Below are 26,110 nucleotides of genomic sequence, written 5' to 3'. Positions count from 1 at the left end.
ATTGAAAGAATTCCCTATAAAGTCAGGAACAAGACAAGGGTGCCCACTTTCACCATTACTCTTCAACATAGTTTTGCAAGTTTTGGCCACAGCAATCAGAGCAGAAAAAGAAATAAAAGGAATCCAGATTGGAAAATAAGAAGTAAAACTCTCACTATTTGCAGATGACATGATCCTCTACATAGAAAACCCTAAAGACTCCACCAGAAAATTACTAGAACTAATCAATGATTATAGTAAAGTTGCAGGATATAAAATCAACACACAGAAATCCCTTGCATTCCTATACACTAATAATGAGAAAACTGAAAGAGAAATTAAGGAAACAATTCCATTCACCATTGCAACGGAAATAATAAAATACTTAGGAATATATCTACCTAGAGAAACTAAAGACCTATACATAGAAAACTATAAAACACTGGTGAAAGAAATCAAAGAGGACACTAATAGATGGAGAAATATACCATGTTCATGGATTGGAAGAATCAATATAGTGAACATGAGTACACTACCCAAAGCAATTTATAGATTCAATGCAATCCCTATCAAGCTACCAACAGTATTCTTCACAGAGCTAGAACAAATAATTTCACAATTTGTATGGAAATACAAAAAACCTCGAATAGCCAAAGCTATCTTGAGAAAGAAGAATGGAACTGGAGGAATCAACCTATCTGACTTCAGGCTCTACTATAAAGCCACAGTTATCAAGACAGTATGGTACTGGCACAAAGACAGAAATATAGATCAATGGAACAAAATAGAGAGCCCAGAGATAAATCCACGCACATATGGATACCTTTTCTTTGACAAAGGAGGCAAGAATATACAATGGATTAAAGACAATCTCTTTAACAAGTGGTGCTGGGAAATCTGGTCAACCACTTGTAAAAGAATGAAACTAGAACACTTTCTAACACCATACACAAAAATAAACTCAAAATGGATTAAAGATCTAAAAGTAAGACCAGAAACTATAAAACTCCTAGAGGAGAACATAGGCAAAACACTCTCTGACATACATCACAGCAGGATCCTCTATGACCCACCTCCCAGAATATTGGAAATAAAAGCAAAAATAAACAAATGGGACCTAATTAAACTTAAAAGCTTCTGCACAACAAAGGAAACTATTAGCAAGGTGAAAAGGCAGCCTTTGGAATGGGAGAAAATAATAGCAAATGAAGCAACTGACAAACAACTAGTTTCAAAAATATACAAGCAACTCCTACAGCTCAACTCCAGAAAAATAAATGACCCATTCAAAAAATAGGCCAAAGAACTAAATAGACACTTCTCCAAAGAAGACATACAGATGGATAACAAACACATGAAAAGATGCTCAACATCACTCATTATCAGAGAAATGCAAATCAAAACCACTATGAGGTACCATTTCACACCAGTCAGAATGGCTGCGATCCAAAAGTCTACAAGCAATAAATGCTGGAGAGGGTGTGGAGAAAAGGGAACCCTCTTACACTGTTGGTGGGAATGCAAACTAGTATAGCCACTATGGAGAACAGTGTGGAGATTCCTTAAAAAACTGGAAATAGAACTGCCTTATGATCCAGCAATCCCACTGCTGGGCATACACACTGAGGAAACCAGAAGGGAAAGAGACACGTGTACCCCAATGTTCATCACAGCACTGTTTATAATAGCCAGGACATGGAAGCAACCTAGATGTCCATCAGCAGATGAATGGATAAGAAAGCAGTGGTACATATACACAATGGAGTATTACTCAGCCATTAAAAAGAATACATTTGAATCAGTTCTAATGAGGTGGATGAAACTGGAGCCTATTATACAGAGTGAAGTAAGCCAGAAAGAAAAACACCAATACAGTATACTAATGCATATATATGGAATTTAGAAAGATGCTAATAATAACCCTGTGTACGAGACAGCAAAAGAGACTCTGATGTATAGAACAGTCTTATGGACTCTGTTGCAGAGGGAGAGGGTGGGAAGATTTGGGAGAATGGCATTGAAACAAGTATAATATCATGTATGAAACGAGTTGCTAGTCCAGGTTCGATGCACGATACTGGATGCTTGGGGCTAGTGCACTGGGACGACCCAGAGGGATGGTATGGGGAGGGAGGAGGGAGGAGGGTTCAGGATGGGGAACACATGTATACCTGTGGCGGATTCATTTTGATATTTGGCAAAACTAATACAATTTGTAAAGTTTAAAAATAAAATTAAATTAAAAAAAAAAAAAAAAAAAGAAAACCAAAACCAAACCATTGCCTGTTTTTGTATAATCCATAGCTATGAGTGGCTTTTAATTTTTAAATGATTTAAAAAAGAAACACAATATTTTGTGTGATATGGAAACAATACAAATTTTGCATGTCAGTGTCCATGAATAATATTTTATTGGAACACAGTCATGCCCATTCATTTAAATGTTGTTTGTATCTATTTTGTATAATAATGGCAGCATTGAGTAAATATTACAGACTCTATGGCTCACAAAGCATAAAATATTTACAATCTGGCTCTTAACAGAAAAAGTTTGCCAACTCTTTTGTAGGATATGCATTTCTTCTCTGTGTTTACCTGGATTTATATGTACACGCATTTTTTTTTTTAATGGCAAAGTTTTCTTTTGCCTCGCATAACTAATTTTTTGTTTTTATTTTTTCAAGTGGCCATTGCCTTGGTTGACTTCCCCAATTTGTATCTGAGGCATTAGAATCATTGGTTTGGATGTTTGTTCACTTGGAAAAGAAAATACATGAGGGTCCTGGAATGAAGCTTCTGCTTTTATCATGTCCAGATCTTTCTAGCTTCATTCCAGATATAGTGATAAGAGGGTTATACTGGCACTTTACGTCTGCAAAATGTTTTATAACATGTTCATTCAGAAGTTAACCATATTAGCACATTTATAAACATAATTAGGACATTTTTACAGCTGTTTCATCTACATTTTTCCTAATAACATGGGGGGAAAATAAAGTTTGTAAAGTTGCTCAGTTGTCAAAGAGATTCCAGCTGTGAAGGTGTTTTCCCTATAACATTTGGAAATGTGTCTACAAAATATCAATGCAATCTAGAGATTCAGTAATTGAGGCAAACATTGGTAAACTTAAATATTTGATTGAATTGACAAGCTGTTTGACTCAATTCACTGGTAGGATTATAACAGTACTAAAAAGGCACAAAATAATATAAGACACCAAAACAAAATACACTGTGCACTTTACTTACATTTTCAAATTTTGATTTTTTTATGAGGCTTAGGATGGCCATCATCAAAGAACAGAGAATAACATGTGTTGAGGTGTATTTAAAGAAATTGAAACATTTAGCCTGTTGGTTGGAAAGTAAAATGTTGCAACAATTATAAAAATAGGTATGAAAGTTCCTCTAAAAGTTAAAAATAGAACTACCATATGATCCAGCAATCCTGCTTTTTGTTTGTGGGAAATAATTAAAATCAAGACTTCAAGGAGATATCTGCACCTCCATATTCTTTACAGCATTACTTAAAGTAGCTGAGATGTGGAAACAACCTAAATACCCATTGATTGATAAATGGATAAAGAAAATGTGATATATACAAAGAATGGGATATTTTGAGGAGTTAATAAAAAAGGAAATGCTGTCACATGCTGGAACATGAAAGAACCCAGAAGATATTTTGTTGAATTAAATATACCAGTCACAAAAGGACAAATACTATATGATTCCACTCATTTAAATATCTAAAATAGTTATAGTCACTTAAATGGAAAGTAAAATTGTAGTTACCAAAGACTTGGGGCAGGATGGAGAGAAAATTAGTGTTTAATGGGTATAAAGTTTCAGTTTTGCAAGATGAAAAATTTTAGAGATCTTTTGCAAAACAATGTAAATATACTTTACACTATTGACCTGTACATTTAAACATTATTAACATGGTAAACAATGTTATGTGTTTTTATCCACAATAATGATAATTAATATTTGCTTCAAACCTCATTTTTTTCTCTTTTGATAGAAACATAGGATTTTACTCTTTTTGTTTGTTTGTTCAGTCGCTCAGTCCTGTCCGAATCTTTGCAACCCCATGGACTGCAACACTTCCCTGTCCTTCACCATCTCCTTGAGCTTGCTCAAACTCATATTGGTTGTGTCAGTGATGGTATCCAATGATCTCGTCCTCTGTTGTCCCCTTCTCCTACCTTCACTCTTTCCCTAATTCCCAAAATTTCCCAGCATCAGGGTCTTTTCTAACGAGTCAGCTCTTCACATCAGGTGGCCAACATATTGGAGCTTCAGATTTAGCAAGAGTCCTCTGAATTTTCAGGGTTGATTTCCTTTAAGATTGACTGGTTTGATCTTGCACTCCAAGGGACTCTCTAGGATCTTCTCCAACACCACAGTTCAAAAGTATCAATTCATGCTCAGCCTTCTTTATGGTGTAACTCTCACATCCATACATGACTACTGGAAAAACCATAGTTTTGACTGTATGAACCTTTGTTGGCAAAGTAATGTCTCTACTTTTTAATAGGTGCCCAGGTTTGTCATAGCTTTTCTTCAAAGGAACAAACTCTTTTAATTTCATGGTTGTAGTAACCATCTGCAGTGATTTTGGAGCCCAAGAAAATGAAATCTGTCACTGTTTTCATTGTTTCACTTCATTTCACTATTTTCATTTCATTCATTTTCATTTCCCCATCTATTTGCCATGAAGTGATGGCAAACGCTAATCTCTTAACAGCTTTCAAATATGCAATATAGAAGCGTTAACTATAGTCATCATGTTATACATTATATCCCCAATACTTATTTATCTTATACTTGGAAGTTTATACCTTTTGAACACCTTCACCCAGTTCTTCCACCCATAAATCTGGTAACCACAAATCTGATCTCTTTTTTAAATGAAGTTTCGTTTCTCAGATTTCACATATAAGTGAGGTCAGATAGTATTTTTTTTCTCTTACATATTTCATTTAGCATAATGTTCTCACTTAGAGTCCACCCATGTTTTCACAAATGACAAGATTTTTCTTTTTCTATGGCTAAATAATATTCCATTGTGTGTGTCTATACACACACATACTCACATATACACTACTTCTTCTTTATTCATTTACTGATGGACACTTAGGTGTTTTACATGTCTTAGCTATTGTAAATAATGCTGCAATCAACAACGGGGTGCAGAAATATCTTTGGCATAGTGATTTTCTTTCCTCTACATATATATACCCAGAAATAGAATTGCTAAATAATATGGTAGTTCTTTTTTTTTAACTTTTAGAGAAACTTCCAAACTGTTTTTTTTTTTTTTAATAGTGGCTGTACCAATTTACATTCTCACCAACAGAATAAGAGTTCACTTTTCTACAAATGCCTCCAGCATTTGTCATGTCTTTTCCTTTTGATGATAGCCATTCTCACAGGAGTGAGGTGATATCTTACTGTGGTGTTGACTTGTATTCCCCTAATGACTAGCATTGTTAAATACCTTTTCATGCACCTGTTATCCACTTGAATATCTTCCGTGGAAAAATGTCTGTCCAGGTTCTTTGCTCACTTTAAAAGTTGGATTTTTTTTTCTCTTAACCCCTGAGTTGTTTTCTTTTAATCACTTTTAACCACTGTATGAGGTCTTCATATATTTTGGAGATTAACTCTTTATCTGGTATATAATTTGCAAATGTTTTCTCCCATTCTATAGACTGCCTATTTATTTTACTGTGTAGAGGATTTTTTGTGATGTGGTTCCATTTATTTATTTTAATTGTTAATTTTTTTGTTTTTGCTTGTGCTTTAGGTGTCATAAAAATATTATTGCTAAGACTTGGGTCCAATATATTTTTCAAGTTTTCTTCTAGAATTTTTATGGTTTCAAATCTTATATTTAAGCTGTAATTCATTTGAGTTTATTTTTATGAATGGTATAAGATAGGTATAAGACTATCTTATACCCTTCATAAAATATACTATCTTATATTATCTTATACTATCTTATAAAGTATACAATCTTATACCATTCTTCTACAGGCTATTCAATCTTTCTAATACCATTTATTGAAGAAACTGTGTTTTCTCTATTGAGTGTTCTTAGTTCCATTCTCAAATATTAGTTGAACAAATATGTCTCTTTTACTGGGCTAGATGAATTATCCCTTTTTAAGATAGGAAACAGTCATAAATATGTAAAGTAGTTTAAATAATTTAAGTATCATTCATGATATAGCTGGTGCATTTAAATCATAAGGTAACTATAAATTTTATCTAAATCTGGGGAGCTAGTGTACAGTATATAAGATAACTGACTCCGGTAGCTATTTATAAAGAATAATTTGGAGACACGCAATCACTGTTATTAACTAATTCCCTTCTCAGCTCAATTGCTACCTCCTCAGAAAGACTCTCTTTGACATTCATCAAAAGTTTTCCCTACCTGCAACCACATATCACCCTGTTTTATTTTCTTTCTGGTACTTATAGTAGATTATTTTTCTTTATTTTTATCAATAGTTTATGCCTCCTCAGCAGAATATAAATTCCTTATAAGTAGGGGTCTTGTCTGATTTATCTTTGTATTGTCAATATGTAAATTAGGATTTGTCATAAGGTAGACATTCCATATACTTATGGATTAAATGAATTAGTGTTAAACAAGACAACATAGATATCATCATTCTATTATACTTTCCTTCATGGATTATGCAAACTGTAGTTTGGTCTAAATCATCCTTCAAGGAGTGCTGCCAATTTCCATTTTAACATTATTTCTGCCTAGGGGAAAATAGATGTATTTATGTGGAAAGTGTTACTTCATGGGGTTACTACAAGGGAAATTCTTAGGTGTAATCTCTGTATTAAGCTATGCGGCATTCCCTACTTCTCGTTTCCCAAGAAATCTCAGTTGTATATAAAGCAGACCTGTTTCAGGCTACATGTTATTTTTCCTAACCTTCCTTGTATATAGATGTGGCTATGTCATCATTTTCTATTTAATGAGATAGAATGAAAGAGTATCTTTGGGCATTACAAGAAGACTTCTTAAGGAAGTCAGAGTAGCTTCTTAACGTTTATGGTTAGACAAATTATTTTCACCTTTTCTTCATTTTTAATGTATACATTCAAAGTAAAAAAAATTCCCTCTAATCATCCCACAAATTTTGATGTTTTTATTTCTATTATCCACTTGCATTTTCAGTGTTGTCTTTAAATAATCCATTTAGTTATTTTAACTCACTCTACCAAAGTCAAGTGAAAATAATTTTGACCTAAGTTATACTCAAGTTGAGTGTCCTGAGAACTTCAAGCCTTTCTCCTTGTCAGAGGCATACTAAGTATGCTAAATGGTAATTTTGTCAGTGATGAATTATGCAAAGCCAAAATAAATTTTCTAGAATTTGCAAGGACAGATTTAAATTGCAATTTAAGAACACAGAGGGAAAGATTAAGGGATTAGAAATCTCTCTTTGCAGAGTACAATGACTCTGTGAGAGGATTGTAAGTCTGTGTATGAGTTGGTGCCCTCTCAGAACTTTATGTCAGTAAAATCATTTTGCCTGAAACAGATTTCTAGTAAAAAATGTTTTTTAAAGAAGCTTTATCTGGCCAGTCACTTTAAAGAGGAATTTGTGTGTGTGTGTGTGTGTCTGTGTGTGTGTTGAGCCGAATGTTTAGGTGTTTAGGAGAAAACCAGCTCTCAAGATTCTTCAAAAACTGTATTGGTTTTTGAATTTTTAAAAAATTATTTCTTGTATTTTACTATAACTTACATGAAATCTGTTTTAAAACATTTCTAAATGGATGTTTAGGCATAGTAATACACACGCACATGCATATATATGTGTGTGTGTGTACATATATATACTTAATACTTAAGATGTTTAGTGGGAGTTTACCAGCAGGATCTTAAGATGGCTAAATCTCCATCTACTTAACAGAAAATAAATTGGTAAATTCTAAAATTGAGTTATTCATTAATGAGTCTGTGTGTGCTATTTTGTGTTGATACCAGAAGGAATGTCTAAAAAAAAGTATAAGCAATTGCTTCTATGGAACAGAATTAGAATGTAGATTGGGGGGCCTAAAAAACATGTGTGTTTTATCTTGATAAAGTAAAAGAAATTTTAGGGATGTTTAACTGTTTGTACTTTATCAACAGTGGAGTTTTACTTGAAAAATACTTTGAGGCACTTGTACAACTGTTTATTACACTCAAAATAGAAATTACATAAATGGCCAAGCACTAAAATAATGAAAGTCAAATCATTTTATAAAATTTATTTTTTAATTATAAAGGAAAAAATCACATTTTGAAAAAAAAAAATAATTGTCAGAAAAGACATGTCTAGTGATAGTCAGTTTCTTCATGCCATATTTCATACTATGTCAGTCTTATGAGCAATAGTACACTTGCTGGATTTTACACTGAAAGGATTCACTATTCTTCCAAGTTTCCTTGGAATCTTGCAAAGAGAATCTCATCAACACAGAGGAGAGCCAGGATATTAGAGAAAAGAAAAAAAAAAAAAAAAACATTTAGCAAAAGAAAACTGCCAAAGCATTCAGCTTTGGAAAAATCAAAATTATCATTGAGAGATTAAAATAAAATGATCCTTTCTTTGTAAGGACATATGCACACATAAATGTTATGTCACCTCACACTGTGTAATTATATACCAGTTAATACACACACACATACACACACACACACATACAAATTAGATGATGCAATTCAAAATTGTTTACATTTTGAAAATATGCTTTATTTCTGTTATTAACATTACAATGTAATAATAAATATATAGAATCATATTATATATACACATGCCAATATAAAGCTCCAAAATTTTTATTTCTAAAGAAATACACTGTTGTTTGTTCAGTCGCTCAGTAGTGTCCAACTCTTTGCGACCCCACAGACAGCAGCATGGCAAGCTTCCCTGTCTTTCACCACCTCTGGAGCTTGCACAAACCCATGTCCATGATGAGTCAGTGATGCCATCAAACCATCTTATCCCTATCATCCCCTTTTCTTTCAAGGAGCAAGCAGAGTTTAATTTTATGGTGGCGGTAACCATTTGCAGTGATTTTGGACCCCAAGAAAATAAAGACTGTCTGTTTCAATTGTTACCTCATCTATTTGCCATGAAGTGACAACCAGTCCATTCTGAAGGAGATCAGCCCTGAGATTTCTTTGGAAGGAATGATGCTAAAGCTGAAACTTCAGTACTTTGGCTACCTCATGCGAAGAGTTGACTCAGTGGAAAAGACTCTGATGCTGGGAGGGATTGGGGGCAGGAGGAGAAGGGGACGTCAGAGGATGAGATGGCTGGATGGCATCACTGACTCGATGGACGTGAGTCTGAGTGAACTCCGGGAGTTGGTGATGGACAGGGAGGCTTGGCATGCTGCGATTCATGGGATCGCAAAGAGTCGGATATGACTGAGCGACTGAAGTGAACTAAACTGAACTGATGGAACTGGATGCCATGATCTTATCATGTTTTCTGAATGTTGAGTTTTAATCCAGCTTTTCACACTCTCCTCTTTAAACTTCATCAATAAACTCTTTAGTTCCTCTTTGCTTTCTGCCATAAGGATGGTGTCATCTGCGTATCTGAGGTTATTGATATTTCTCCCAGCAATCTTGATTCTACCTTGTGCTCCATCCAGCCTGGCATTTTGCCTAATGTACACTGCATATAAGTTAAATAGGCAGGGTGATAATATACAGCCTTGACTACTCCTTTCCAAATTTTGAACCAGTCCATTTTTCCATGATCAGTTCTAACTGTTGCTTCTTGGCACGCATACAGGTTTCTCAGGAGGCAGGTAAGGTGGCCTGGTATTCCCATCTCTTTAAGAATTTTCCACAGTTTGTTGTAATCCACATAGTCAAAGGCTTTAGCATAGTCAGTGAAGCAGAAGTAGATCTTCTGAAGTTCTCTTACTTTTTCTATGATCCTCTGATGTTGGCAATTTGATCTCTTGTTCCTCTGCCTTTTCTAAATTCAGCTTGTACATCTGGAAGTTCTCAATTCACATACTGTTGAAGCCTGACTTGGAGAATTTTGAGCATTACTTTGCTAGCATGTGAGATGAGTGCAATTGTGTGGTAGTTTGAACAATCTTTGGCACTGACTTTCTTTGGAATTGTAATGGAAACTGACCTTTTCCAGTTCCTGTGGCCACTGTTGAGTTTTCCAATTTGCTGGCATATTGAGTGGAGCACTTACACTGCATCAACTTTTAGGATTTTAAATAGCTCAGCTGGAATTCCATCCCTCCACCAGCTTTGTTTGTGGTGATGCTTTTAATGCTCACTTGACTTAGCATTCCAAGATGTCTGGATCTAGGTGAGTGATCACAAGAGTGTGTTATCCAGGTCCTTAAGATCTTTTTTGTATAGTTATTTTGTGTGTTCTTGCCACCTTTACTTAATATCTTCTGCTTCTCTTAGGTGGATACATATTCTGTCCTTTATTGTACCTATCTCTGCATGAAATGTTCCATTGGTGCCTCTAATTTTCTTGACTAGGTCTCTAGTCTTTCCCATTCTATTGTTTCCCTCTATTTTTTGCATTTTTCAGGTAGGAAGGCTTTCTTATCTCTTCTTGTTATCCTTTGGAACTCTGATTTCAGATGGGTATATCTTTCCTCTTCTCCTCTGCTTTTTGCTTCTCTTCTTTTCTCAGCTATTTGTAAGACCTCCTCAGGCAACCATTTTGCCTTCTTGCATTTCATTTTCTCAGAATGGGTTTGATCACCACCCCTTGCATAATGTAACCAACCTCCATTCATAGTTCTTCAGTCACTCTGTCTGTCAGATCTTATCCCTTGAATCTATTTGTTTCTTCCACTGTATAATTGTATGGGATTTGATTTAGGTCATACTTGAGTGGCATAGTGGTTTTCCCTACTTTCTTCAGTTTAAGTCTGAATATTGCAATAAGGAGTTCATGATTTGAACAAAGCCACAGTCAACAATCAAGCCACAGTCAACTCCTAGTCTTGTTTTTGCTGACTGAAGAGAGCTTCTCCATCTTCAACTGCAAAGAATATAATCAATCTGATTTCGTTATTGACAATCTGGTAAGATCCACTTGTAGAGTCTTCTCTTGTGTTTTGCAAGCGGGTATTTGCTATGATCAGTGCATTCCCTTGGCAAAGCTCTGTTAAGCTTTCTCCCTGCTTCATTTTGTACTCCAAGGCCAAACTTGCCTGTTACTCCAGGTATCTCTTGACTTCCTACTTTTGTCTTTTTTTTTTTTTTTTTGATGTTAGTTCTGGAAGGTCTTCATAGAACCATTCGACTTCAGTTTCTTCAGCATTAGAGATTGGGACATAGAGTTCAATTACTTTAATACTGAATGGTTTGTCTTAAAAGGAACAGAGATCATTCTGTCATTTTTGAGACTGCAACCAAGTACTGCATTTTGGACTCTTTTGTTGACTTTGAGGGCTACTCCACAAAACTTAATTTCATGTGTCTAAATGTAACTTTAGATTAATTAGACTCAATATCTTAAAATAACAATTATTCTTCATATATGAATAAAAAGAATAGAAATAACTTTTATAGCTTAAATACTAGTTAAAATACAATATAGAGGTAAATACTCAAAAATTAATGTTATTAATGCTAATGTAGATATGCACTAAGCATTGATATAAGTATACAGTAAGAGTATTTAAGTATTGTATATTTTAACTAATTTTGCAATTTGAAATAATCTGTATGCTCAATTTTCTAAGAAAAAAAAAAAAAAAAAAAAGCCGACTTACCACTCAGTATTAAAAAACTATGTTCATGGCATCTGGTCCCATCACTTAATGGCAAATCGAAGGGAAAAAGTTGGAAGCAGTGACAGATTTCCTCCTCTTGGTCTCTAAAACCACTGTGAATGGTGACTGCAGCCATAAAATTAGTAGACAATTGCTTCATGGCAGGAAAGCTATGACAAACCTAGATAGTGTGTTAAAAAGCAAAGACATCACTTTGCTGACAAAGGTCTGTACTGTCAAGGCTATGGTTTTTCCAGCAATCATGTACAGATGTGAGAGCTGGACAATAAAGAAGGCAGAACATCAAAGAATTGACGCTTTTCAACTGAGATGTTGGAGAAGACTCTTGAGAGTCCCTTGCAGGCAAGGAGATCAAACCCGTCAATCTTAAAGGAAATCAACTCTGAATACTCCTTGGAAGGACTGATGCTGAAGCTGAAGCTCCAATACTTTGGCCACCTGATGCAAGTAGCTGACTCATTAGAAAAGACACTGATGCTGGGAAAGATTGAAGGCAGAAGAAGAGAACAACAGAGGATGAGATATCACCAACACAATGTATATGAACTTGGGCAAACTCAGGGAGATGGTGAGGGACAGGGAAGCCTGGCATGCTGCAGTCCATGTGCTTGTGAAGAGTCAGACATGACTTGGAGACAGAACAACAACAAATATCCAAATAGGTGTGGATATTTAAGATCATTTTAGCATAACAGTACCAACACTAGTTAATATTTAGACTGCACATGATGTTTAAGATTGTTTTTCAGTTTTTTTTTCTTTCTGTAGAATATATTCTACTAATATATATAGAAAATACTTTAAATACTCTAAAATCAATTGAAACAATTATTCTCAAATTGGATATGTAACCAACTTGATATAAAATTAGATTTTTGGTTTCTTTTAAAAAAAAAATTTTAGCCATCACTTTCTAATTTAATTTTATTTTTAATCTATCTTTGGAAATTATGTTTTCAAATTTAAATATATAAGACATATTTAGACAACTCTGTCTTTAATCTCTGTCATATCTATCTGTTCTCTATTCTTCCCAGTTTTACTTTCCCTACTATCAGTGATTCCTGTCACAGATATAAGCAAATGTACATATTTATGCATTTATGCATACATGAGTATATAATTATTTTGTATAAAATGTAAAGATATATGCAATTAGAATGGCAGAATATATGTAACTATTTTCTTCTGTACTCTATATTTTATTAATTTAAAAGTTATTTCATGAGAGGGTATAAAAAATTTATCATTTTATATCATTTCATGATACAGTCCCATTCAGTAGATACATTATTATAGTTTATTGAATCAGGCCTACATTAATGAACATTGGATTTATTTTAATCTTTTGCTATTTCTAGAAATACTATAATGGATAATCTTCGTCCTAAATTATTTCAAATTTTGCCAATATAATTGCTGATTCTTAGTATTAGGATTGTCAAAGGATAAATGCATCAATATGCAGTTCTTTCTTTAGATATTTTAAATTCCCCTTATAGGCATCATTTAACATAGGATACCCACCAGCACTATAACAGAGAGCCTGATCTCTCATAACTTCCTAATTAGGTAATGATATTTGTTATGATTAATTCTATGTGTCCTCTGGCTACAGGGTGCCCAAATTAAACATTATTTTTGAAATGTGTCTGTGAAAATGGTTCTGGATTAGAATAGCATTTTTGTTGATGGATCAGTAGAGTATATTGCCCTCCAAAATTTGGTTTAATATCTTCCAGTCCATTGAGTGCTTCAACAGGACAAAAGGCAGAGGAAAGAGGAATTTGCCTTTTTATGCTGCCTGCTTACCTACTTGAGTTGGAACCTCATTTTATCTTCTCCAGCTGTGTTTTAAACTATCAGCCACACTGGTTCAGAGGCCTTCAGGTTTGGACTGAATTACACCTCTTGCTTTCCTGAGTTTCTGACTTACAGATTATAAGACTTTTCAGTATCCATAATCATGTGAACTAGTTCCTCATAATAAAATATCCATATAAATATATATAAAATCTCCTACTGCTCCTGCTTCCCTGAAGGACTTTGGCTGAAATAATGTTACTCAACTTTTGGATTTTTACCAGTTTTATAGATTAGGTCATTAGTTCAGTAAGGTCTGAGAACCCTATTCATTTCTTTATCTATGAACATACGATTTTGCTTTATTCATCATATAATTATGACCATTATTGTAGTAGGTTGTTTCATTCATTTCTTTACATTTTTAAGAGAAGTTCTTTATATGCTAAGAAGTTTAGCTCTTAGTCTGTGATTCACAACTTTTAAAATGATGCCAAGTTTAACAATACCCCCTCCCCCTTTTAAACTTATTCTGGATTTTAAATAAAGAAGCTAAAGAACATTTCCTTTCTTCCACCATCAAGTTACACAGGGAATAGCCCACCCTCCTCTGTATTGTTCCCAATTATTTTGTTCACATTGAAAAAAAGTTCTAACCAGCAATGCATTGCTCTTTACTCTTTATGGGGTCTTCCCTAGTGGCTCAGCATTAAAGAATCTGCCATCAATGCACGACATGTGGGTCTGATCTCTGAGGTGGAAAGATCCCCTGGAGGAGGGCGTGACAGCCCACTCTAGTATCCTTGCCTGGAAAAATCCCATGGACAGAAGATCCTGGCAGGCTACAACTCATAGCGTTGCAAATAGTTGGACACAACTGAAATGACTTAGCAAGCTTGCACAAATGTGTTCTCTATTGCTTGTCTCCTGTCTAAGACTAAAAGCTGCTTAAAGACAGGAAATATGTATGTGCAACATTCTACCTCAGCTTGTTTATCAGACCAAGAATCTACACTCACTTAATAGTAAAGAAATAGTTTAATAGATGATTGAGTAAAATAATTCAGTTAAGGATTAGCTCAATAAAAATCACATCCTTTTGAAAAATCATTATTTTTAATTGTATATTTAGAGTCTGCTGAATTAAACCTTAACACAAATGTAAATCTAGTACTTGTATTTGTATGTGTATTATTTTTTCTATATCTCAGTTAGTTACCTATTATGAAAACTTCACAGGAAAAGCTATAGTATTTGTTTATTTGAATCTGGTGAATCAAACATTTCTAATTTCTTTTTTAAGTTGAAAAGATGCTTAAAGGTTCCTTGGAAGAACTTTGTGTGTACAACATAGAGAAGTGAGAAAAGCTGACAGATTTATGTTCTTGAAACTCAATTGGAGGAGGGCAGGGTAATGAATCAAATTAAACCATGCTTCAAGATAAACATTTATCACCAATAGAAGAATGGCAGGAATTGGTTATTTGAGAAACTAAAGAAGATATTCTGAAAAATCTTATATCATTAAGGATAGCTCTTAATGAAAAATGGGAAGGAAGGGGAAATTTAAGGTAACCAACCCATAAAAAAGGCCACATCTGACTAAGGAAGCTAAATGATTTATAAAGAGTTCTAAACTCAAGGTCTCCCAAATAATAAAAATTATGGAGGCAGACGGAATAAGAGCAGGATTTGTAATTTTATTCTCTTAACACTAAACTATCAATCTCTCATTTACCATTAAGACAAAATTACAACTATATACATGTATATGGGAATTCCCAGATGGCTCTAGTGGTAAAGACCCACCTGCCAACACAGGAAACATAAGAGACACAGGTTTGATCCCTGGGTCAGGAAGATCCTCTGGAGGAGGTATGGTAAGCCACTCCAGTATTCTTGCCTGGAGAATCCCATGGACGGAGGAACCTGGTTGGCTACAGTCCATAGGATAACAAAGGGTCGGACCTGACTGAGGCGGCTTATCACACTTGCATACACATACACGTGTATGTTTCTCTAGCCCAAGATTGTCTAGTGAGATCAAATATATAAAAGTAGCTTGAGGCTTCAGTTCAAACATTAGAAAGTTTTAAGTCCTAGTTGTCATTACAGTCATCTCTGGTCCTTTAAAATTTACATAAATACTTGAATGCTACCTCAATCCTTTTGAATCAAAATTTCTGGGCTAGATTGTGAATGTTCTCACTTTTCAAAATTCTGTTGGAAATTTTGGTATATTACTAGCGTTGAGTACCTCTTGTTTAAAAAAATGGAATTTAAAACAACTTATTAAAATGTTAATTTGTTAGCCATACATGACTGGTAAAATTTGAATTGGTTGAATTGAGTGTAGAAGCCAAGGCAGAATCTGGGTGATTTGGAGACGTCTAAAGGTTGGGTGTTATAAGGTAAGAGCAGGGTAGACATTGCAACATAGATGAAATGCAGGCCAGCTTCTCCCTCTGAAATGAATCTTTATTCTCCCCTGATTGATGGAATTGTACTAAGTTCCTTAGGTTTGATGGAATCAAACTTACAGATGTGCATAAAGGTCAGTGATGACTTATTTTGTCCCATTAAATTAGATGAGTGCAAGCAAATTAGACATTGAATAAAGGTGCATTTAATAGAGGGATCCTATTGATTAACTGTGCCTCCCCCAAATCCATATGTTCAAGCTCTAACCCACAATGTCATGGTATCTTGAGATAAAACCTTTAGGAATAATTATGATAAGGTCATAAGGGTAGTGTTCTCATGATGAGGTTAGTGCCTTTATAAGAAGAATTTCTCTTCTCAGAATTATACTTTCCAGAACTAGAAGAAATGCATGTTCCTTTAAGCCACTCAATCCATGGTATTTAGCTTTGTCAGCCTGAGCTGATTAACATCAGTGCATAACTTCATTGTAGAACATGGGGGAGTTGGAAATACCTAGTACGTCCCTTTCTTTTCATTACTATTGGTAGTCTTAATAGCATTTTTGGATTAAACTATGCTCCCTCTAATCTCTCTCATTATTATTGAAATTTTAGGTTCATGAGATGGCTACAGAAGAGAATATACCATTGATATATTTATACTTGATTACTAAGTTTATGTAAATACCAACTGGAAGCTAGGTACTTAGATTCTATCACCACTCACTTTGACATTGGCAAGTGGATTTAGGTAATAGATCAGATAACAAAGTGATTTCTATTGTTAATTGCTGTAAATCACTGAGAGTGAAAATGAATTTAATAGAATATTGGGACTATATGGAGCAAGACAGCATTTAGAAGACAGCATAGCCTGAGGAAGTGTCCACTTCAGGACAAAGGAAGCAGACTTTAAAGAATGGGGATAAAAAGAAGATTTTGACAACTGGGTGTCCAGGGATAAAAAAAAAATCTCCCTTAAAGTAGTGTGTGATTGAATTAAATCAATTCAACCTCACAATATGGAATTTTTTCCACAAAAGTTCCAGGCCACATAAGTTAAAAAATACATATTTTTATTTGGGCGACAAGAAGGATATAATAAGAGTTCTTTTCAAAACATTAAAAATCTACTAAAGGATCTGATGAATTCATTTGATAAACTCTCTGGATATTTTTAAGATTCATCATAAATAAAATATTTGGAAATGCTAATTAGCCTGCAGAATATATAAACAATGATTATGGTTTGTAGATAACTTATTATTTAATGAATCATTTATATTCCTGTCAAGAATATAGATTAAGTGATTTGGGGATTCATATTTAGAGTTATATAACTCAAAAGAAGTAGCATATTTCTGGGTTAAAGGAAATGAGATTTTTTTGCTTTAATACTATGTCTGCTGAATCTGTTACTGTTTATAATACCAGATATATAGTGTCTATAATTTTATCTTTTTTCTTAAATTATATTTAATATTCAGGTTATTAGTGCCAACAATTTTTGAAATATTATATAATATAATGTTGATACATTAGACCTTGAAGTAAAAGAGCTTTTGATTAGAATCACTTTAACATTTACTAGCATGAGACCACCATGTTGCTCTTCTTCTGTAAGCATCAGTTTTGAGAAAATATTTTTCTTTTTCTACCTGTTTCTTGCCTAGCACAAAGTAAACACTAAGTGTTAGCAATTTTTAATTAGACACACTGAATATTTTAATAGTGTGCATTTGAATTCATCCTATAGAAAATACACATTAATAAACACACACAATTTTTTAACTTGATAAAACCAGACACAAGAATATGAATAAAGCTAATGCTATATGCTTAAAATTTTCATGTTATATTGTTTTGAAATCCTCTTGTAAAAATACATTCAAATGACTATAAACCTACTCCTATATTCTTTGATTTATAATTGGTTATAGGTGTGGCATCACCTAATTTTTTCCAATCAATTTATTATTGCAAAGGATTATTTTTGGAAATCCTTTTGTAGAACTGGTTTATTTGAAATGAAAACATTAATAAAATATATAATTATAAAAGTTCAGTTCAGTTCAGTCTCTCAGTCGTGTCTGACTCTTTGCGACCCCATGAATCGCAGCACGCCAGGCCTCCTTGTCCATCACCAACTCCCAGAGTTCACCCAAACTCATGTGCATTGAGTCGGTGATGCTATCCAGCCATCTCATCCTCTGTTGTCCCCTTTTCCTCCTGCCCCCAATCCCTCCCAGCTTCAGGGTCTTTTCCAATGAGTCAACTCTTCACATGAGGTGGCCAAAGTATTATAAAAGGAAACATATTAATTAGATCACATCACACTATATTCCAATTGATGTCAAAGACTCTACTCAAAGGGATAATTAGGATTATTGACTCTCTAAGGGAACAGTAACATATGTATCTACAAAGCAAGGAATAGTGTATGAGTGTGTGAGTGGGGTTGTGTGTGTGTATGTGTGTGTGTGTGTGTGTGTGTGTGTGTGTTTGTACTGGGGAAAGATCAAAGCAGCAGAAAAAGGACTTGTAGCATTCCCACCCACTTGGACTTAGGACAGTTCTCACTACCCCTGAAAGGGATAAGTAAGTGTATCTAGCAGTAATTGAAATGTGAACTAGGGTTTCTAAACCCAGATTATCTGGAAGAGTTTTGGCAAAAGAAAAACAAAACCTCAACCTCTGCTAATCAAAGTATATCCAAATAATCCCTAATGATTTTCAAAGTGCTAAAATGTCAGTGGTTTTCCAGTCACCAATATCCAGTAAAATTAAGCTTTTGAAGGGTTACTAGAATCTTAGAACCATGTAATTGGTTGATTCCATTCAACTATTGAATCTCTCTTAGTTTCAAGTGAAATTTAATATCTTTTAGAAGTCTTAGAAGAAACTATTTTAAAAGTCTTTAACAATGTGTTTATCTTAAAACATTATGAATTAATTCAGTTTTGGAGAATAAAATCTACACCTGCAGGTAAAATAAAGCTAAGGGACACACTGAATCCTGATTATCAAAATTTAAATCTGTGAAACTGGAAAACAATTATTCATGCACACAAACACACACACACAGTGTTCAACTGCATGAGGGCATGCTTTTCACACATTTTAAAAGGCCAAGTTCTAATAATATAACTATAATGCATTTTTGTGTTCAGTGTTTTGGTAGATGGGAAAGAGGAGGACTTTGTAGTCAAACTATATTGATTTTAATTCCAGTTCTTCACATTACAACTTGTAAGGAGTAAAACTGGATATTTAGATTAGTATGAGCAATAAAATGGCATGTATGATAGGTTTTATTTTCTAGAAAGATAAAAATGAGGAAGATCCCAAGATACATGTCTACCTCATAGGTATTTCTGTCTTTTATACCATTTTTTCATATGACCATCCTGATATGTTTTTGATAAAATGATTTTTACACAGCCTCAATGATACATACTACCCTTTATAGCTATGTCTAGAAATAAAAAATGTATCCAGAAGGAGTTTGCATGGTATGTGTGTGTGTACACATGTGTATTTCTGAAAGTAATCATTAGGAGTGATAGAATTCCTACTGATTTCTGAATACTCAAAATGTTTCCATTGAAAAGGTCTAAGTAGAGGTAAATAATAGCACTGTGAATGTTATCTTTTTCATCTATTTTTCACTATAACTAATTGTTCTGTGATACCCTCTTCTCAGATTTATTCTTGAATATACCAAGTGCCATGAGATACCAATTCATTTTCTTTAGACATGTTTGTTTCCAGGCAACAAATTTATGTGAAACTGAATTGTATATGAATTCAGAGTATGCCAGAAGTGGGATAATTTAAATATTTTGCAACACTTTGTCATACACATGGCAGGTTGTTGGTTATTTTTGTGACAATAAAATGTGTGCCTGATTTGACTCAAAGGTATTACTTTGCTGCATATTTGTATAGTCTGTCATCACAGAAGCTAAATGTTTAAAATTTTTTAAATATTTGTTTTGCTATCTTCCTTCAGTAACATGATCAAAAAAATGGATTGCTGACATTTAGAAATGAAAATAGGGCACCCAGATTTTGTATTAGACACATAAAATATGAGGGTGCTTGAATCATATATTAGAGATTTTTTCCACTTAAAGCATCATATTTGAATGCAAAGGAATCGTTTGGAAGCTAATGTTTCCTTCAATTACTAGAATGGTAAAAGACCTAGAGAATCTATTTTGCAAGGTAAGTATTGATGAATACGCCATATTTAGGTATATTTCACTTTCTGTCATTCTTTCATCAAGCATTTAAAGTATTAGTGTTACATACACAATTCTGAGCTATATTCTTGGAACTACAACCAAAGACAAAATAATTCCTGGAGTTCACTACTGCTCCTAGGCTAGACTTCTTACTAAACTGTCAGTGGACTCTTACACTGCTTATCTTGTCCAGGCACTTAACAACAACCAGGCACTTGAAACTTAGAGTGATACTTTTTTAAAGCATTAATGCTTGTAAGGAGAGAGAAAAATTGATGATTCAAAAGAATTTCTTTTGACCTCTGTTCCTAAAAGGTTATATTCTGCATTATCTGAAGCTAGGTTGGTGAGTGGAAGAGTATGTAAAACAACGTATTTTAAGATCTGTTAAGTTCAGTGGTTATCAGCCTGACAGGAAGCTTTACAAAGAAATTATAGACACTGAGACAGACCCAAGGTCAGAGATTTGGCTTTGCAGATGGTGCTGTGGTAAAGAATTTGTCTGCCAGTGCAGGTGTCGAAGGAGACCTGGGTTCAATCCCTGGGTCGGTAAGATCTTCTGGAGAAGGAAATAGCAACCCACTCCAGTATTCTTGCCTGGAAATTTCTATGGACAGAGGAGCTTGGCAGGCTACAATCCATAGGGTCTCAAAGACTCTGACACGGCTGAACATGCACGCCCGCACCACTTTGGTTATTCGGTTACTTAGAAGATATTGGACTACTAACTTTATTAAAGTTAGTCACTTGGAATTTCATTATATGGCATTGTCTACCAACACAATTTTAAGCATCAGAAAAGTTTCCGTCAACTGATGAATGAATAACCAGTTGTTATGTAACCACAGTATCTAATACTTTCAGGAGATTGGCAGAGGGAATAGTTTAGGGCAAAAATTTCCTAATGATATTATTACACACTTTCTCTCCTAGGTTGACTAGGCCAGGACATGGGACACCTGAAACCCCAGGACCAATTATCTGTTGCCTTGAATAGACTCAATTAGGGTTCCAAAAGAACACAGATACTGTGATATTTTATATCGGTTCTGATATGAAAAGTTTAAAATGGCATACATAGTAATGCTTCCTAATATTTTCCAGTTTTCCTAATGCATAATTGAGTAGATTGTTGCCAGATACTATATGATAATATATGACCATCCTAGTGGAGGTGATGGGATTCCAGTTGAGCTATTCCAAATCCTGAAAGATGATGCTGTGAAAGTGCTGCACTCAATATGCCAGCAAATGTGGAAAACTCAGCAGTGGCCACAGGACTGGAAAAGGTCAGTTTTCATTCCAATCCCAAAGAAAGGCAATGCCAAAGAATGTTCAAACTACTGCATAATTGCACTCATCTCACACGCTAGTAAAGTAATGCTCAAAATTCTCCAAGCCAGGCTTCAGCAATATGTGAACCATGAACTTCCTGATGTTCAAGCTGGTTTTAGAAAAGGCAGAGGAACCAGAGATCAAATTGCCGACATCCGCTGGATCATGAAAAAAGCAAGAGAGTTCCAGAAAAACATCTATTTTTGCTTAATTGACTATGCCAAAGCCTTTGACTGTGTGGATCACAATAAACTGTGGAAAATTCTGAAAGAGATGGGAATACCAGACCACCTGATCTGCCTCTTGAGAAACCTGTATGCAGGTCAGGAAGCAACAGTTAGAACTGGACATGGAACAACAGACTGGTTCCAAATAGGAAAAGGAGTTCATCAAGGCTGTATATTGTCACCCTGCTTATTTAACTTATATGCAGAGTACATCATGAGAAACGCTGGACTGGAAGAAACACAGGCTGGAATCAAGATTGCTAGGAGAAATATCAATAACCTCAGATATGCAGATGACACCACCCTTATGGCAGAAAGTGAAGAGGAACTCAAAAGCCTCTTGATGAAAGTGAAAGTGGAGAATGAAAAAGTGGGCTTCAACCTCAACATTCAGAAAACGAAGATCATGGCATCCGGTCCTATCAGTTCATGGGAAATAGATGGGGAAACAGTGGAAACAGTGTCAGACTTTATTTTTTCTGGGCTCCAAAATCACTGCAGATGGTGACTACAGCCATGAAATTAAAAGGCGTTTACTCATTGGAAGAAAGTTATGACAAACCTAGATAGCATATTCAAAAGCAGAGGCATTACTTTGCCAACAAAGGTTCTTCTAGTCAAGGCTATGGTTTTTCCTGTGGTCATGTATGGATGTGAGAGTTGGAGTGTGAAGAAAGCTGAGCCCCCCAAAATTGATGCTTTTGAACTGTGGTGTTGGAGAAGTCTTTTGAGAGTCCCTTGGACTGCAAGGAGATCCAACCAATTCATTCTGAAGGAGATCAGCCCTGGGATTTCTTTGGAAGGAATGATGCTAAAGCTGAAACTCCAGTACTTTGGGCACCTCATGCGAAGAGTTGACTCATTGGAAAAGACTCTGATGCTGGGAGGGATTGGGGGCAAGAGGAGAAGGGGACGACAGAGGATGAGATGGCTGGATGGCATCACTGACTCGATGGACATGAGTCTGAGTGAACTCCGGGAGTTGGTGATGGACAGGGAGGCCTGGCGTGCTGCGATCATGGGGTCTCAAAGAGTCGGACATGACTGAGCGACTGATCTGATCTGATCTGATATGATGACCCCCATTGAAATTCAAAATTCAGAAAAAGTGAATAATGTTTTAACATTAGAATTTTCAGTATACTGCATAAACATATATTAACAAATATTCTTTTTAACTGAAAATAAAATTAAACTGGCAATGTACATTTTTACAGCTTTGTTGAGGTAAAATTGACAGATAAATGGTAAGATAAAGTATATAAATGATGACAACATATATCTATATTGTAAAAGGATTCTCTCTATCAAGTTAATAACACACCCATCATCTCACATATTTACCTCTTTCTTTGGTGAAAACATTTTCATTTGAGAAATACAGCACCTGTATTCTGAACTAATTTACTTATTTCTAGAGGTTACTTGCGATCATTTGACTCAATTTGGCCTTTTAAATGTGTCTCTGAGGAATCTATCTCAGGCAGTCAATTGTTTCTCAGGCAAACAATTGATTGTCTGAGATAGATCTCCCAAAGAACTCTTCCCCTCACTCTGCAATTGTGGAACTCCAAGATGTTGTGAAGGATGTATGCTGCTGAGCCATCATTTAGACAGCAACTGCCTGAGAAAGCTTCCTAGTCTTGCTACAGAGGCTGAGTGAGTGAGAAGTAAGCTATCGCTTGTCTGCTTGCATTAAAGGTTTGTTGTTATTGTTGGTTTGTTGCTAAGGCTTCTTCAATTCTTGCAGGTGATTTTAACAGTGATAACCTAGTTATTTTGACTAATAAGGGTTGGAACCACTGGATTTTCAGACAGATGTAGAAAAATTTCTATCATGAATAGAATTTCACTTGATATTATTGACCCTGAATTTAATATGATAGATAGTTTTACTGGTGTGTGTGTGTATGTTCATATGTGTGGACTCATACATGTATGTCTGTTTTGACCATATTTACCTATTGAGAATTTATCTTGAGTTGGACATTTTCCAGTTGAGTATGGTGCAGAGAAAGGTATACAGTTACTGAGGGTTATTGCAAAGCCATGATTATGATGAAAGAACAGAGTCAAAGTTAAGTGAAGAAGAAGTGGTATTGAGGCCATTGAAATGGATGCAGAAGTCAGTGAACTGCTGTCCTTGGTGGGGTCAAAAATGTTAAAGAAGTTTATGATACAATAAAGTTTATAATATTTCATCAACTGCAGTGTTTTTTATTTTTATTTTAATTTAATAATTATTTTATTTTATTGTACAATGGAGTATTCAACAGTATGTGAATCATGAACTTCCAGATGTTCAAGCTGTATTTAGAAAAGCAGAGGAACCAAAGATCAAATTGCCAACATTTGTTGGATCATTGAAAAAGCAAGAGAGTTCCAGAAAAACATCTATTTATGCTTTATTGACTATGCAAGGCTTTTTACTCTGTGGATCACAACAAACTGTGAAAAATTGTTCAAGATATAGGAATACCAGACCACCTGACCTGACTTATGAGAAATCTGTTTGAAGGTCAAGAAGCAACAGTTGGCACTGGATGTGGAACAACAGACTGGTTCCAAATCGAGAAAGGTGTATGTCAAGGCTGTATATTGTCACCCTCCTATTTAACTCATATGCAGAGTACATCATGTGAAATGCTGGATGGGATGAAGCACAAGCTGGAATCAAGAATCAATAATCTCAGATATCCCGATGATACTACCTTTATGGCAGAAGGTGAAGAACTAAAGGAGTGTGGAAAAGTTGGCTTAAAACTCAAAATTCAGAAAACTAAGATCATGCCACCTGGTCCCATTACTTAATGGCAAATAGATGTGGAAACAGGGGAAACAGTGAGAGCCTTTAGTTTTTTGGACTCCAAAATCACTGCAGATGGCGACTGCAGCCCTGAAATTAAGACACTTGCTCCTTGGAAGAAAAGAATGACCAACCTATACAGTTTATTAAAAAGCAGAGACATTATTTTGTCAATGATGGTCCATCTAGTCAAGTCAATGGTTTTTCCACTAGTCATGTATGGATGTGAGAGTTGGACTATAAAGAAAGCTGAGCACCAAAGAATTGATGCTTTTGAACTGTGGTGTTGGAGAAGACTCTTGAGAGTCCCTTGTACTGCAAGAAGATCCAACCAGTCCATCCTAAAGGAAATCAGTCCTGAATGTTCATTGGAAGGACTGATGCTGAAGCTGAAACTCCAATACTCTGGCTAGCTGATGCAAAGAACTGACTCATTTGAAAAGATCCTGATGCCTGGAAAGATTGAAGGAGGGAGGAGAAGGGAACAACAGAGGATGAGATGGTTGGATGGCATCACTGACTCAATGGACAAAAGTTTGAGTAAACTCTGGGAGTTGGTGATGGACAGGAAGTCCTGGCATGCTGCAGTCCATGGGGTCACAGAGTTGGACACGACTGAGTGACTGAACTGAGCTGACAACGGAGTGTAGTTGATTTGGCTTCCCCAGTGGCTCAGCAGTAAAGAATCTGCCTGCAATGCTAGAGACACAGGAAGTGTGGATTCAATCCCTGGGTCAAGTGATCCCCTGGAGGGCGGCATGGCAACCCAGTCCAATATTCTTGCTTGGAAAATCCCACGGACAGAGGAAACTGGCAGGCTACAGTCCATGTGATCCCAAAGAGTTGGACATGCCTGAGCAACTAAAATACATATTGACTTGCAATGTGCTTTAGTTTCAGGTATACATACAGTTGATTTACAGTGTTGTGTTAGTTTCAGGTGTTAAGATTCAGTTGTACATATAAATATACCCACTCTTTATTTAGATTCTTTACCCATGTAGGTTATTTCAGAATATTGAGGAGAGTTCTCAATATGTGGGTGCTATACATAGGTCCTTGTTGGTTATCTGTCTTACATAGCATAGTATGTTTATATTTATATTACACTCTGACAAATTTTAGAAAATATTAGTCCTTAAAGTCCCTCTATTATAGAGTTATTTGCACTAATTGGATAGAGAAAACTGATGAAAATAAGAAATAAGACCTGGTTATTTTATGGTGGAAGAGTAGATGAAATGATTAAAGAAAATGAAGAATTTGGATAGTTTTAAATAAAAGTGAAAGACAGATATTACAAGAGACCATTCTGACCCAATCTCAGAGGAGCCACTACTGTTTGGCAAACCTATTTCTTTTGTATTAGTTTAATTAGTAGCCATTTCAAAGCTTTATTTTCCTTGTCTCCCTGTCCCAACCAATCTCATGGATTACATGTCTTTTAATTAAAGACTGTCAGGTAAGTATTCTCAATGA

Source organism: Bos indicus, chromosome 7 (assembly GCF_029378745.1).
Source record: "Bos indicus isolate NIAB-ARS_2022 breed Sahiwal x Tharparkar chromosome 7, NIAB-ARS_B.indTharparkar_mat_pri_1.0, whole genome shotgun sequence".
In the NCBI taxonomy this organism is placed as follows: Eukaryota; Metazoa; Chordata; class Mammalia; order Artiodactyla; family Bovidae; genus Bos; species Bos indicus.
The sequence above is the reverse complement of the archived record's forward strand: the minus strand, read 5'-3'. Positions refer to the sequence as shown.